The sequence below is a fragment of the Microcebus murinus genome, chromosome 20 (genome assembly GCF_040939455.1).
Source record: "Microcebus murinus isolate Inina chromosome 20, M.murinus_Inina_mat1.0, whole genome shotgun sequence".
NCBI classification, from domain to species: domain Eukaryota; kingdom Metazoa; phylum Chordata; class Mammalia; order Primates; family Cheirogaleidae; genus Microcebus; species Microcebus murinus.
In genome coordinates this window covers 12,426,649-12,440,221 of record NC_134123.1, presented here as the reverse complement: position 1 = coordinate 12,440,221, position 13,573 = coordinate 12,426,649, and the positions used below count along the sequence as shown (strand labels likewise).

General features: G+C 39.7%; 1 pseudogene; it reads left to right on the top strand.

Annotated features, from left to right (window-relative positions):
* Positions 1-11,298: 11,298 nt before the first annotated feature.
* LOC142863004 (uncharacterized) lies at positions 11,299-11,366 on the top strand (annotated as a pseudogene).
* Positions 11,367-13,573: the final 2,207 nt, after the last annotated feature.

The window sequence follows — 13,573 nt, the reverse complement described above, 5'->3', positions numbered from 1 at the left end:
GAAGAAACTAATTTATGTTTGTATTCCCCATGGTACATAGTAGGCTCCTAATAGATATTGGCAGAAGAAAAGAAATTGAAAACTCAGTTGTTTCAGAGGAAAGAGAATACAACAGGACCTTAGAAAAGTTTTGCTATGGTTTGAATGTTGTTCCCCTCTCAACCACACATTGAAATTTAGTTGCCATTGTAACAACATTGTAATGATGTTGAGAGGCAGGGCCTTTAAAAGGTGATTGGGAGGAGGTGGAGCAAGATCGCGGATGAGAAACACCGCCAAACAGACAGTTTCTGCAGAAAAGACAGATTGTAGGAGAAATTAGAAGAAAGAAGCAAGCAGACGAGCATACATAGGAGGAGGGTCAGAACGAGGGGTACCTGAGACCACAGGAGACTCCACAGGAGGAGATTGCGGAGGAGAACTGGAAGCAGAGACCTCTTGAGTAGCCTGGAGACCAGCAGCAAGGGTAGGTGGTAAGGTTAACTTTCCCCTCCCTTGCATCTCGAACTGCTGGTGGGCTCCCCAGCAGTCAGAGAGACCTGCGGACACCAGCCCAGAAACAGCCACCACCAGTGAGCGGTAAGCCTGTAGCGGACGTGGTACCAGGCTCCCAACTCGCTCAGGGCACCTCCATGTGCACAGACCTCAGCCATGCCGCAGGCTAAATATTGCCTCATTCTCCCCTCCCCAGTCCCTATCCCCGGCTGCCAAAAGAGACAATATAGCCACCAGCAGGAGGCACCTCCAGGGAATGGGACCTTCCCTTTTGGGGCCCTACGGCTGACTGAGGGGAACTCAGATGGTGAGCTCCCTACCCGCCAGCCCTCCCAGGTGCTGCAGGTCCGTTGATCACAGGAGAATGGGGCAGACCTTGAGGCTGAGAGACATCAACACAGCTTGGGCTCCCCATGGGTGAATTGGGACTGGTACTCCTCTCCCTGGTGGGGTTAGGGATTGAACTCTGGGGCCCAGAGGTCAGACCTGCAGACCAGATCCCGTATACCCAGATCTCGCATTACCTGGGACACAGAAGGGATATACGTGAACAGCCTATTGAGGTGTGTGTGCTTCAGGGGCAGATCAGCATCCTTGAGGACAACCCTCCTCCCAAAGGGGGCCATGCACCCAGCCCAGGCAGCGATCATGCACAGAGAACCTCCCGGCCAGCATCACAGCCAGGGGAGGCCCAGTGGAGTGAGGTCTGGACCCCTGGCAGAGGCCCAGGAGTAGCTGCGGAGTTGGGGAGGGTGGAAAGAAGTGAGGCCCACTCCAGACTGCGGGTCTCAAATGGCCCCACCCCCACATGAAGACTTTCTGACTGAGCAGGGCCATTCCAGCCCTTCACTGACAGCTTTTCCCAGAAGCAGAACCCAGAAATTTAACCCCTGCTAAGAGCATTGGTGGTAACTGAGGTCAGGCTTACACAACCCAGCTCCGTCCAGGCTCACTTCCAAACCAGCCCTCACTAAGGGGGAGAAAAGGACACACCTGGAAGCCCCAGGGCCCCTCACCACCTGAGGCACTAGAGTGCCTCTCCAGAGTAACAGGAATTGGATACAAGACCCAAGCAACAGTGTAGCCTGTTGCTCCAAGCAAGCGCCACCTACTGACAGGAAGGACATTCTGTATACCTACTAATTCATCATACAGGGTGTGGTTGAATCTCACCCAAAAACACCACCTACCAGCTCAGAGACTAAACAGGGCATGTCAATACCCAAACAAAAACCTAAAGGCAAGAAGCAACAACTGATCCAGATGGGAAGAAATCAGCAAAGGAACTCTGGAAATATGAAGAACCAAACGGAAGCCACACCCCCAAAGAGGACAACCAGCCCCTCAGAAATGGGCACCAAAAAGATCAGGCAACCAAAATGACAGAAGAGGAGTTTCGAATGTGGATCATAAGAAAATTCAACAACTTGCAAGAATAACTGGATAACCAACACAAAGAAAACACAAAAAGACTCCAGGACCTGGAACAAAAATTCACTAAAGAAATTGAAACAATGAAGAAAAGTTTAACCAAACTCCTGGAAATGAGAATCAATTCAGGGAACTATAAAACACAGTGAAAAGCCTCAAAAACAGGGTAGATCAAACAGAAGAAAGACTCTCAGAGATTGAAGATAACACCTTCCAATTAAATAAATCAGTCACAGAGATAGAGCAGAGAAACAAGAAAAGAGCAAAGCCTACAAGAAATGTGGGATTATGTGAAGAAACCTAATGTGACAGTCATAGGGTTACCAGAAGAGGAAGAAGAATACACTCAAGGGTTGGACAAGCTATTTGAAGACATAATAGAGGAAAATTTCCCAGGCCTTGCTAAAAATCTTGATATACAAGATCAAGAAGCACAGAGGACCCCTGGGAGATTCAATGCAAACAGGAAGACGTCATGACATGCAGTCATCAGACTGACCAAAATATCAACTAAAGAGGCCCTTCTAAGAGCTGTAAGATGAAAGAAGCAAGTAACATACAAAGGAAAGCCAATCTGAATAACACTTGATTTCTCTAATGAGACTGTACAAGCAAGGAGAGACTGGGGCCCCATTCTCACTATTCTGAAACAGAACAATGCCCAGCCTAGAATCTTATTCCCTGCAAAACTAAGTTTTGTATATGAAGGAGAAATCAAGACATTCTCAGATAAGCAAAAACTGAGAGAATTCACCAAGACAAGACCAGCCCTTCAAAACTCAAAACAAGGCCGGGCGCTGTGGCTCACACCTGTAATCCTAGCTCTTGGGAGGCCGAGGCGGGCGGATTGCTCAAGGTCAGGAGTTCAAAACCAGCCTGAGCAAGAGCGAGACCCCGTCTCTACTATAAATAGAAAGAAATTAATTGGCCAACTGATATATATATAAAAAATTAGCCAGGCAGGGTGGCACATGCCTGTAATCCCAGCTACTCGGGAGGCTGAGGCAGAAGGATCACTCGAGCCCAGGAGTTTGAGGTTGCTGTGAGCTAGGCTGACGCCACGGCACTCACTCTAGCCTGGACAACAAAGCAAGACTCTGTCTCAAAAAAAAAAAAAAAAAACTCAAAACAATGTACCCAGTACTCAAAACAGTGTACCCACAGATCAGTCCCATAAATACTCATGAATGTAAATCTACTCAAAGCTAAAGATCAAAGCCCAGATACCACAATGGCTCAAGAGAGAAAACAAAGCAACAAAGTTCAACCCAACATAATGAACAAAAATCTGCTCCACCTATCAGTTATCTCAATAAATGTGAATGACTTGAACTCCCCATTCAAAAGACATAGGCTGGCCAAATGGATAAAAAAAAACATAAGCCAAGTATCTGCTGCCTTCAAGAAACACATCTAACCTGCAATGATGCAGTTAGACTAAAGGTAAAGGGGTGGAGAACCATATTACAAGCAAATGGAATTCAAAAGAAAGCTGGCGTGGCAGTGCTGATTACAGAAAACTTAGTTTTTAAATCAACAAAAGTAATAAAAGACAAAGAAGGTCACTATATAATGGAGAATGGTATAGGTCAACAAGAAGACACAAAAATTCTAAATATATATGCACCCAACCTTGGTGCACTCAGATTCATAAAGCAAACTCTACTTGATCTAAACAAATGGATAAACAACAGCACTATAATAGTCGGAGACTTTAACACTCCACTGCCAGCACAGGACAGATCCTCCAAACAGAAAATCAACAAATAAATAATGGACTTAAACAGAACTCTAGAACAAATGGGCCTGACTGACATTTACAGGACATTCTACCCAAAAACCACTGAATATACGTTCTTCTCATCAGCTCATGGGACATTCTCTAAGATTGACCATATCCTAGGACACAAAGCATGACTCAAGCAATTTAAAAAATAGAAATTATACCATGTATCTTTTCAGACCACAATGGAATAAATGTAGAAATCAATCCTAACAGGAGTTCTCATTTCTACACAAAGTCATGAAAACTAAACAACCTTCTGCTCAATGATCACTTCATAAACGAGGAAATCAAAATGGAATCAAAAGATTCTTTGAACTAAATGACAAAGGTGACACAAGTTACCAAAACCTGTGGGACACAGCCAAAGCAGTCCTGAGAGGAAAGTTTATTTCCATAAATGCCTATATTCAAAAGTCAAAAAGATCACAAATAGACAACCTAATGAATCCTCTCAAAGAGCTGGAAAAAGAACAGACCAACCCCAAACCCAGCAGAAGTGAAATAATTAAGATCAAATCAGAACTAAACGAAATTGACAAAAGGGAAACCATACGGAAGATTAATAAAACAAAAAGTTGGTTCTTTGAAAAAATAAACAAAATCTACACACCATTGGCTAGACTAACGAAGAGCAGAAAAGAAAAATCTCTAATAAGCTCCATCAGGAACAATACAGGAGAAATTACAACTGATGCCCCAGAGATACAAGATGTAATTTATGAATACTACAAAAACCTCTATGCACACAAACTAGAAAATGTAGAGAAAATGGACAATTTCTTAGAAACACACAGCCTCCCTAGGCTCAACCAGGAAGTAAGAGAATTCCTGAATAGACCGATATCAAGTACTGAAATTGAAACAGAAATAAAAAAACCTTCCTAAAAAGAAAAGTCCTGGACCAGATGGTTTCACACCCGAATTTTACCACACCTACAAAGAATTGGTGCCTATCCTGCAAAAATTATTCCACAACATTGAGAAGGATAGAACTCTCCCCAACACATTTTATGATGCGAACAAAACCCTGATACCAAAACCAGGAAAGGATGCAACGAAAAACCAAAACTGCAGACCAATATCCCTTATGAATATAGATGCAAAATTCTCAACAAAATACTAGCTAACCGAATCCATGTGCTTGTCAAGAAAATAATTCATCACAACCAAGTGGGCTTCATCCCAGGGATGCAGGGATGGCTCAACATACACAAATCTATAAATGTAATTCACCATATAAACAGAAGCAAAAACAAAGACCATATGATCCTCTCAACAGATGCAGAAAAAGCATTTGACAAAATTCAACACCCTTTTATGCTCAAAAAAATAGGCATAGACGGGGCTTACCTAAAAATGATACAAGCCATATATGACAAACCCACAGCCAATATCATACTGACTGGGGAAAAACTGAAAGCATTCCCACTTAGAACTAGAATTAGACAAGGTTGCCCACCATCTCCACTTCTAGTCAACATAGTGCTGGAAGTCCTTACTACAGCAATCAGACAAGAGAGCAGAATTAAGGGCATCCAAATGGGAACAGAAGAGATCAAATTCTCACTCTTTGCTGATGACATGATATTATACCTAGAAAACGTCAAGGTTTCAACCAAGAGACTCCTTGAACTGATAAATGAATTTGGTAAAGTCTTCGGATACAAAATCAGTACACAGAAATCAGAGGCATTCATATACGCCAACAATAATACAAGTGAGAACCAAATCAAATACTCAATTCCCTTCAAAATAGCAACAAAGAAAATAAAGTACCTAGGAATATATTTAACTAAGGAGGTAATACATCCCTATAGGGAGAACTATGAAACACTAAAGAAGGAAATAGCAGAAGATGTAAACAGGAGGAATAATATATCAAGCTCATTGGGTTGGCAGAATCAACATTGTTAAAATGTCTATACTACCCAAAGTGATCTACAGAGTCAATGCAATCCCTATCAAAACACCATCATCATTTTTCACAGATATAGAAAAAATAATTTTACGCTTCGTATGGAACCAGAGAAGACCCCATATAGCAAAATCAATCCTAGGCAATAAAAACAAAATAGCAAGTATCAATTTACCAGACTTCGAACTATACTACAAGACTATAGTCATTAAAACAGCTTGGGACTGGCACAAGAACAGGGACATTGGCCAGTGGAACAGAACAGAGAACCCAAATATAAAACCATCCTCATATAGCCAACTAATCTTTGACAAAGCAGACAAAAACATACACTGGGGAAAAGAATCCTTATTTAATAAATGGTGCTGGGAAAACTGGATAGCCACATGTAAAAGACTGAAATAGGACCCACACCTTTCACCTCTCACAAAAATCTACTCACGCTGGGTAACAGACTTGAACATTAGGGGTGAAACTATTAGAATTCTAGAGGAAAACGTTGGAAATACTCTTCTAGACATTGGCTTAGGCAAAGAATTTATGAAGAAGACCCCAAAGGCAATCACAACAGCAACAAAAATAAATAAATGGGACCTGATCAAATTAAAAAGCTTCTGCACAGCCAAAGAAGCTGTCAAGAGAGCAAACAGACAACCCACAGAATGGGAGAAAATTTTTGCAAGCTACACATCTGATAAAGGGCTGATAACTAGAATCTATTTAGAACTCAGGAAAATCAGCAAGAAAAAATCAAACAACCCTATCAAAAAATGGGCAAAGGAAATGAACAGAAACTTTCCATAAGAAGACAGAATAATGGCCAACAAACATATGAAAAAATGTTCAACATCTCTAATCATCAGAAAAATGCAAATAAGAACCACAATGAGATATCACTTAACTCCAGTGAGAATGGCCTTTTTAACAAGTCCCAAAACAATAAATGCTGGCATGGATGCAGCGAGAGAGGAACACTCCTACACTGCTGGTGGGACTGCAAACTAGTTCAACCTCTGTGGAAAGCAATATGGAGATACCTCAAAGCGATACAAGTAGATCTACCATTTGATCCAGCAATTCCACTACTGGGCATCTACCCAAAAGAACAAAAGTCACTTTATGAAAAAGACACCTGCACTCAAATGTTTATAGCAGCACAATTCACAAGTGCACAGCTGTGGAAACAACCCAAGTGCCCATCAATTCATGAGTGGATTAATAAAATGTGGTAAATGTATACCATGGAGTACTACTCAGCTTTAAGAAACAATGGTGATATATATAGCACCTCTTGTATATTCCTGGATAGAGCTGGAACCCATTCTACTAAGTGAAGTATCTCAAGAATGGAAAAACAAGCACCGCATGTACTCACCAGCAAATTGATATTAACGGATCAACACCTAAGTGGACATATAGGAGTAACATTTATTGGGTGTCAGGAGAGTGGGATGGGGGAGGAGGGGATGGGTATATACAACCACAATGAGTAAGAGTTGCAATGTTTGGGGGATGGACCCGCTTGAAGCTCTTACTCGAGGGGGGAGGGTGGCATGGGCAATATATGTAACCTTAACACCCCCATAATATGCTAAAATAAAAAATAAAAAAAAGAATGGAAAAACAAGCACCACATGTACTTACCAGCAAATTGGTATTAACAGATTAACACCTAAGTGGACATATAGGAATAACATTTATCAAGTGTTGGGCAGGTAGGAGGGGGGAGGAGGAGATAGGTATATATACAAATATAATGAATGATATGTGCAATGTTTGGGGGATGGTCACGCTTGAAGCTCTGACTCGAAGGGGGGGCATGGGCAGTATACATAACCGTAACATTTGTACCCCCATAATATGCTAAAATTAAAAAAAATAAAGATATATAAGAAACTGATCTTCAAAAAGAATTAGAAAGACATCCTAGTAAGTTACAAAGCAAAACTTCAAATCCAGATTTTCTTGGTTTAAAACCTAAAATAATTTTGTTGCACTACAAAATTGTGCCTTCATTTTCACTTCCAAAAGGTCAGCTCAAATTAACTGCAATTAAGACCTAAGAGTTTCAGTTGGCTACAGGAATTTTGAGCCGGTCCTGTACTATGTCTGCTCAGACAATAAACTGGGTAACAGACTAGATTAAGGAAGAAGGTCTGCACTGTTCAGACATCTGGAATACGATGACCACATCTGGGCAGGTGAAGTATATCCTAAGAATGCTAACTACTACAGAAAAGGATCGAAAGAAGATGTAACTTATTGAAAAGAAATCTACGACAGATGGTAATCTCTCTGAGTCTTATTTAGTCTTATTCATGTGGTTTCAGAAACCGTAACAAGGATAAATGAGTGTTTGTTTTAGAAAGCAGATTTTGGTCTCATATTGCACTTGCACTGTGTTCTTATAAGCATTCAGGATGGAAAGAACTGTCTGAGAATATGGTGATAGCCCCATTTTTCATGGTATTCAAGGAGAAACTGAATGGCCACAAATTAATAATGCTAAAGAGAAATTGGATATCTATGTTTTAGAGGAGATGAAGCCAGATGACCTCAAATGTATCTTCCAATTCTGATTTCACTGTTCTTTATGTAAGTCTCTATACCAGGTTCCAATGGTACTGATTTACTGTGGTAAAACACATTACCACTTTTTAGAATTCACTCTAGACATACACTCTCTTTGTGATATTAAGAGAGAAATTTAATTCTTGTTCTTCCAAAAATGAACTGTATCTAAAGAACTTCAAGCAGGAGCCATGTACTCATTTCTAATTCATTCCCAATAAAAGTGAATCCTATCTTCTCTCAATAATCCCCTCCAGCAGTTTCTCACCATGATGTTCCAAACTTCTTTCTTTAGATGGCCTGAAATTCTTCCTGATATTTGTCTTATATGTGCCTGATCCTTTGAACTCAGTGGGATAAAAGAGATGGAGATGGCAGGTAAGATAACTAAACCATGACCCCATACATGCTACCCAGGCCTGCTTATCACCAAAGCCTATTAATGTAGAACAAGAGTCGCCATTGAGTCACAGGTCAGCAACCATACCAGGCAAGATAACATCAGATCTCAGTAAGAAAATTAGAATACTATCATCCATCTAAGACCAGGGCCAGCAGAAGTTAATGAGGAAGTTAGACACTAGGAATCCAAGATAGAATGAGAGGCAACAAAGGAAGAATGTTAGCAGGCATTTGGCTATTATAGGCATTGTTTCTCTTAGACCTTGGAACAAGCATATGGAGTAGGTAATCACATCCCTATTTTACAGATGGAGCTACTGAGACCTAAGAGATAAATTAATTACCCTAGGCCACATACAGCTGATAAACAATGTCACACATTACCAAGGTTTGTCTGATTCCAAAGCCCAGACTTTTAACTACTGTGCCAAATAGTTCTCAACCAAGGGTGACCATATTCCTCCCCCAACCTAGGGGACATTTGGCGATGTCTGAAGACATTTTCAGTTGTCACAACTGAGGGGATGAAGGTAGTGGGTGGAAGCCAGGGATGCTAAACATTCTTCAATGGGCAGGGCAGCCCCCAACCACAAAGAATTATCCAGCACAAAATGTCAATAGTGTCAAGCAATAGTGTCAAGAAAGAAGTTTGGAACATCATGGTGAGAAACTGCTGGAGGGGATTATTGAGAGAAGATAGGATTCACTTTTATTGGGAATGAATTAGAAATGAGTACATGGCTCCTGCTTGAAGTTCTTTAGATACAGTTCATTTTTGGAAGAACAAGAATTAAATTTCTCTCTTAATATCACAAAGAGAGTGTATGTCTAGAGTGAATTCTAAAAAGTGGTAATGTGTTTTACCACAGTAAATCAGTACCATTGGAACCTGGTATAGAGACTTACACAAAGAACAGTGTCAAGCATAAATAACCCTCCACTGTGCCATGCATGAGGGGTATGGAAGAAAAGTTTCAAGTTTAAGTACGTTTTGCCTCAGTGGTGCTCTTTCCATGGTCCTGGTAGCATGCCTTTCCCAATAATAAAGACTGGGGTCACCATGTGTCTGATTTCTGCCCTTTAGGAAACAGGAGGTTGGGGTGATGCCCTGGTAATTTTCTAAGATGCACCACAGGATGAATGTGTTGAATTGAAAGAGAGATTTTGGAATCTCTGACGCCAGCTCAAACAGGCAATACAAAAAGCCCATAACTGATGCATCAGGCAGCGTGAAGCACTGAGCCCCTGGGGCAGGGCAGGCATGGGGATAGGAATTATGACCCCATTATCCACAAAGTGAACATTTTTCTAACAATAACACAGTGATTTCAGAAGCAATTTTAAAAACAAGAATCTTTTCCCCAAAACTCCAGAGCTTTTCTGATTTTTGTCAGCAACAAAAGAATTCAGCTTCCAAAAGCAGGCCATATCTCTGAATATTAAAACTCCCACCTTGGGAAATTTTTTAAGCCTTCAGACAATCTCTTTTAAAGTTACAAATGAAAGTCACTCAACAGACTGCAGTGCTCATGGGCCCCTTTTATCTATGGAAGAAAGACAGAAAGAAAGACAGAGTGATAACTTAGGAGCCAGAGACCAAATTACTGACCTTGAGTCACCTTCCACACCATGTCTGGCCCAACCAAGATAGGGAGTTAAAGGCTTTAACCAGCAGCAACAGCAAATGATGTAATTTGATGATATAAAGAAATACATCAAGGGAGAATAAAGAAGCCAGATCATATTATTCATAGAGCTCTTAGAGTTTAAAAGGAGCTTCATTTTGCCTTCAGCTAAGCCCTTTCAGCTAAAATCAACCATTCCACTTTCCCCTCCTGTCCAGAGAACAAGCAATTCCAGAACCAAAGAACTCATCCACTGGAGCTTAAACTGTCTGAATGAGTTTATCTTTTTAGCTGTATAGAAAACTGAATGGGTTTAATTTTAAAGATGCCTGGAGGAAGCCCTAAGTCATTCCCCCCAGCTCTATCACTCTGACTTTCCTTTTCTGTAATGGCTATTATTATGCCACACTGATATCTATTTGTCCACATCTTCAATATGATTCCTGTGTTCCTCCACCCCAGCTATATTTTCCATGAAAGCCAACTATGAAAGTTTCTGAATTGCCACCAACTCCAAGCATCAAGGGTCTGAGGCTCAAAACTGCCACAGCAAGGGTACACCATAGCGGCTTGTAGTGTTTTTCCTAGGACTCACAAATTGCTATATTCATGCTCAAATCTGCTTCTCTCCACCTAATTTTCTCCCTAACTCATGACCATAGCATTAATTACCCATTCTACAGGCAATCATTACATACTTAGCACTGTACTAGATGTTTTACAAATACAGTTCTATTTAGTCCTTGCAGCAACCCACGAGATAAGTATCATTACCTCTATGTTTTAGATGAGATATCCAATACTACAGAACTTAGTTATAAAAGATAATACAAAAAATAAGTGGCAGATTTAGTCCCAAGTCTATATGACCCCCCAAACCGTTTTTACTACACAGCATATAAGATTTGTGGATTAAAATATTAAAAATGTAATAGTAGTTATTAATATTTCTAGAATATAAGGTGATGGCTAGTCTCATTTCTTAATTATTATCTATATTTTTCAATATTTAAAATTGGGCATACAAAATATAGTAACAGAGACTGAATTTACTTTCCCATCTAAAAAAAAAAACATGTTACAGCTCTTTTAGAATTAGAATTTGTCTAGCAGGTTTTCCAGTCCTCACCAGAAGACCTCTTTTAATAAAAATATTTTTTTAAAAATTTTTAACAGAAAAAAATACATGAAAAAAAAATTTCAAAACACTTGACATCAGGCAACAAAGGCAGTGATCCCCAACAGATAGGAAACAAATAAGGTAAGCCAAATGATTGCCCCAGTGTATTCTCTTGAGAGAGTTTCCAGACCTCTGCACAGAGAGGAGAAACCAAGCAGAACTTTGCAGACTCCCTGTGTTGGAGAGACAAACCTAAGTCCAGTGACACCAAAGTACACAGCACAAATTACCTATAAGGAGAGAAGTGCACAGAGATCTGCAGAAGGTAACTCTCAAGTATTTAATGAGAACTGATCAGTGCATACATGTCAGGAAACTACCCAGGCCATGGAAAGAACCATCCAAAAAGATTAAAGTACCCAGTGTTCAAACAGGACTGGAATAGTGTCTATTCCAACCAGCAAGATTAGAAAACCACAGTACTCATAGGTCACTGGGTAGAGGACACAGTAGGGTTTTGCCTCAGCAGTGGAAAATAATTATCCCTAGACTGAGCTCTTCTCCAGTCCTACCTAATAATCCTCAAAATTAATACATGAAAGGATCAAACTACTCCCAAGTCACCTAAATGTGTCCCGGAACAAAACTTAAAAATATTTTGGGGTATACAAAAATATCCAGCACTTGTTGCTATAGTCTGAATGTTTGTGTTCCTTAAAAATTCACATGTTAGAACTTAAATAAGGCCTTTAGGAAGTGATTTAAGAATACAGCCCTTATAAAAGAGGCTTGAGGGGGAAATGGGCATTTATTGAAACCTTAAAATCTGTACCCCCATAATATGCCAAAATAAAAAAAAAAAAAAAAGAGGCTTGAGGAAGATGCCTTGCCCCTTCCACCACGTGAGGACATAGTACTATCTTTGAAGCACAGAGCAAGCCCTCACCAAACACTGAATCTGCTAGTACCTTGATATTGGATTTCCAAGCCTTGATATTGAATTTCCAACTGTCAGCAATGAATTTCTGTTGTTTATTATATTTTGTTATAGAAGCCTAAATGGACTAAGACACTCAGTAAGGTAAGATTCACAATGTCTGGCATCCAATCAGAAATTAACTGAAACATAAAGAAGTTAAAAAAATACAACCATATGAGGAGAAAAATCAATCAAAACTGACCCAGATTAAAAACTGAAACTCTGAGGAAAAATATTTTTAAAAAAAAGACTGACCCAGAATTAAAACAAATGTTAGAATTAGCAGAAAATAACATTAAAGTGATCATTATACCCATATTCCATGTGTTTAAAATTTGAAGTATAGGCTCAAAAGATATAAAAAGACTGAAATCAAACTTTTAGAGATGAAAAAAATACAATGTATCAGATGAGAAATACATTGGATGAGAGTAATGGCAGACTAGACATCGCAAAGAAAAGATTAGTGAATTGGAGGTATAGCAATAGAAACTATTCAAAATGAAACACTGAGAGAAAAATAAAATTAAAAGATGGTGGTACGTGGCTGAGGCTGGAAGATCACGTGTTGCCAGGGGTTCAAGGCCAGCCTGGGCAATATAGCAACACTTCATCTCCAAAAAAAAATTAAAAGAGCATCAGTGAAATGTGGGACAACTTCAAGGAGACTAATATATGTGTAGTTGTAGTCCTCAAAAGAGGAGAGACAGAAAAAAAATATTTGAAGAAATCATGGTCAAAATTTTTCCAAATTTGATGAAAATTATAAACCCACATATCCAAGTAGCTCAAATGAACCCCTAAGCACAATAAACATTAAAAAAACTACACCAAGTCACACCTTAATCAAATAACTCACACTGGTGGTAAAGAGAAAAAGCTTAAATTTAGCCACAGGAAAAAAGACATGTGGGGGGGGGAAATGGGCATTTATTGAAACCTTAAAATCTGTACCCCCATAATATGCCGAAATAAATAAATAAATAAATAAGTAAATAAAAAATAAATGACAATAACAGCAAAAAAAAAAGACATGTAGAGAGTACCAATGATAAGAATGACAGCAGATTTCTTATTAGAAACAATGCAAGAGAGAAAACAGTAGAGCAACATCTTTAAAGTATTAAAAGAGAAAAATAAAACTTTTTTTTTTTTTTTTTTGAGACAGAGTCTCACTTTGTTGCCCAGGCTAGAGTGAGTGCCGTGGCGTCAGCCTGGCTCACAGCAACCTCAATCTCCTGGGCTCAGC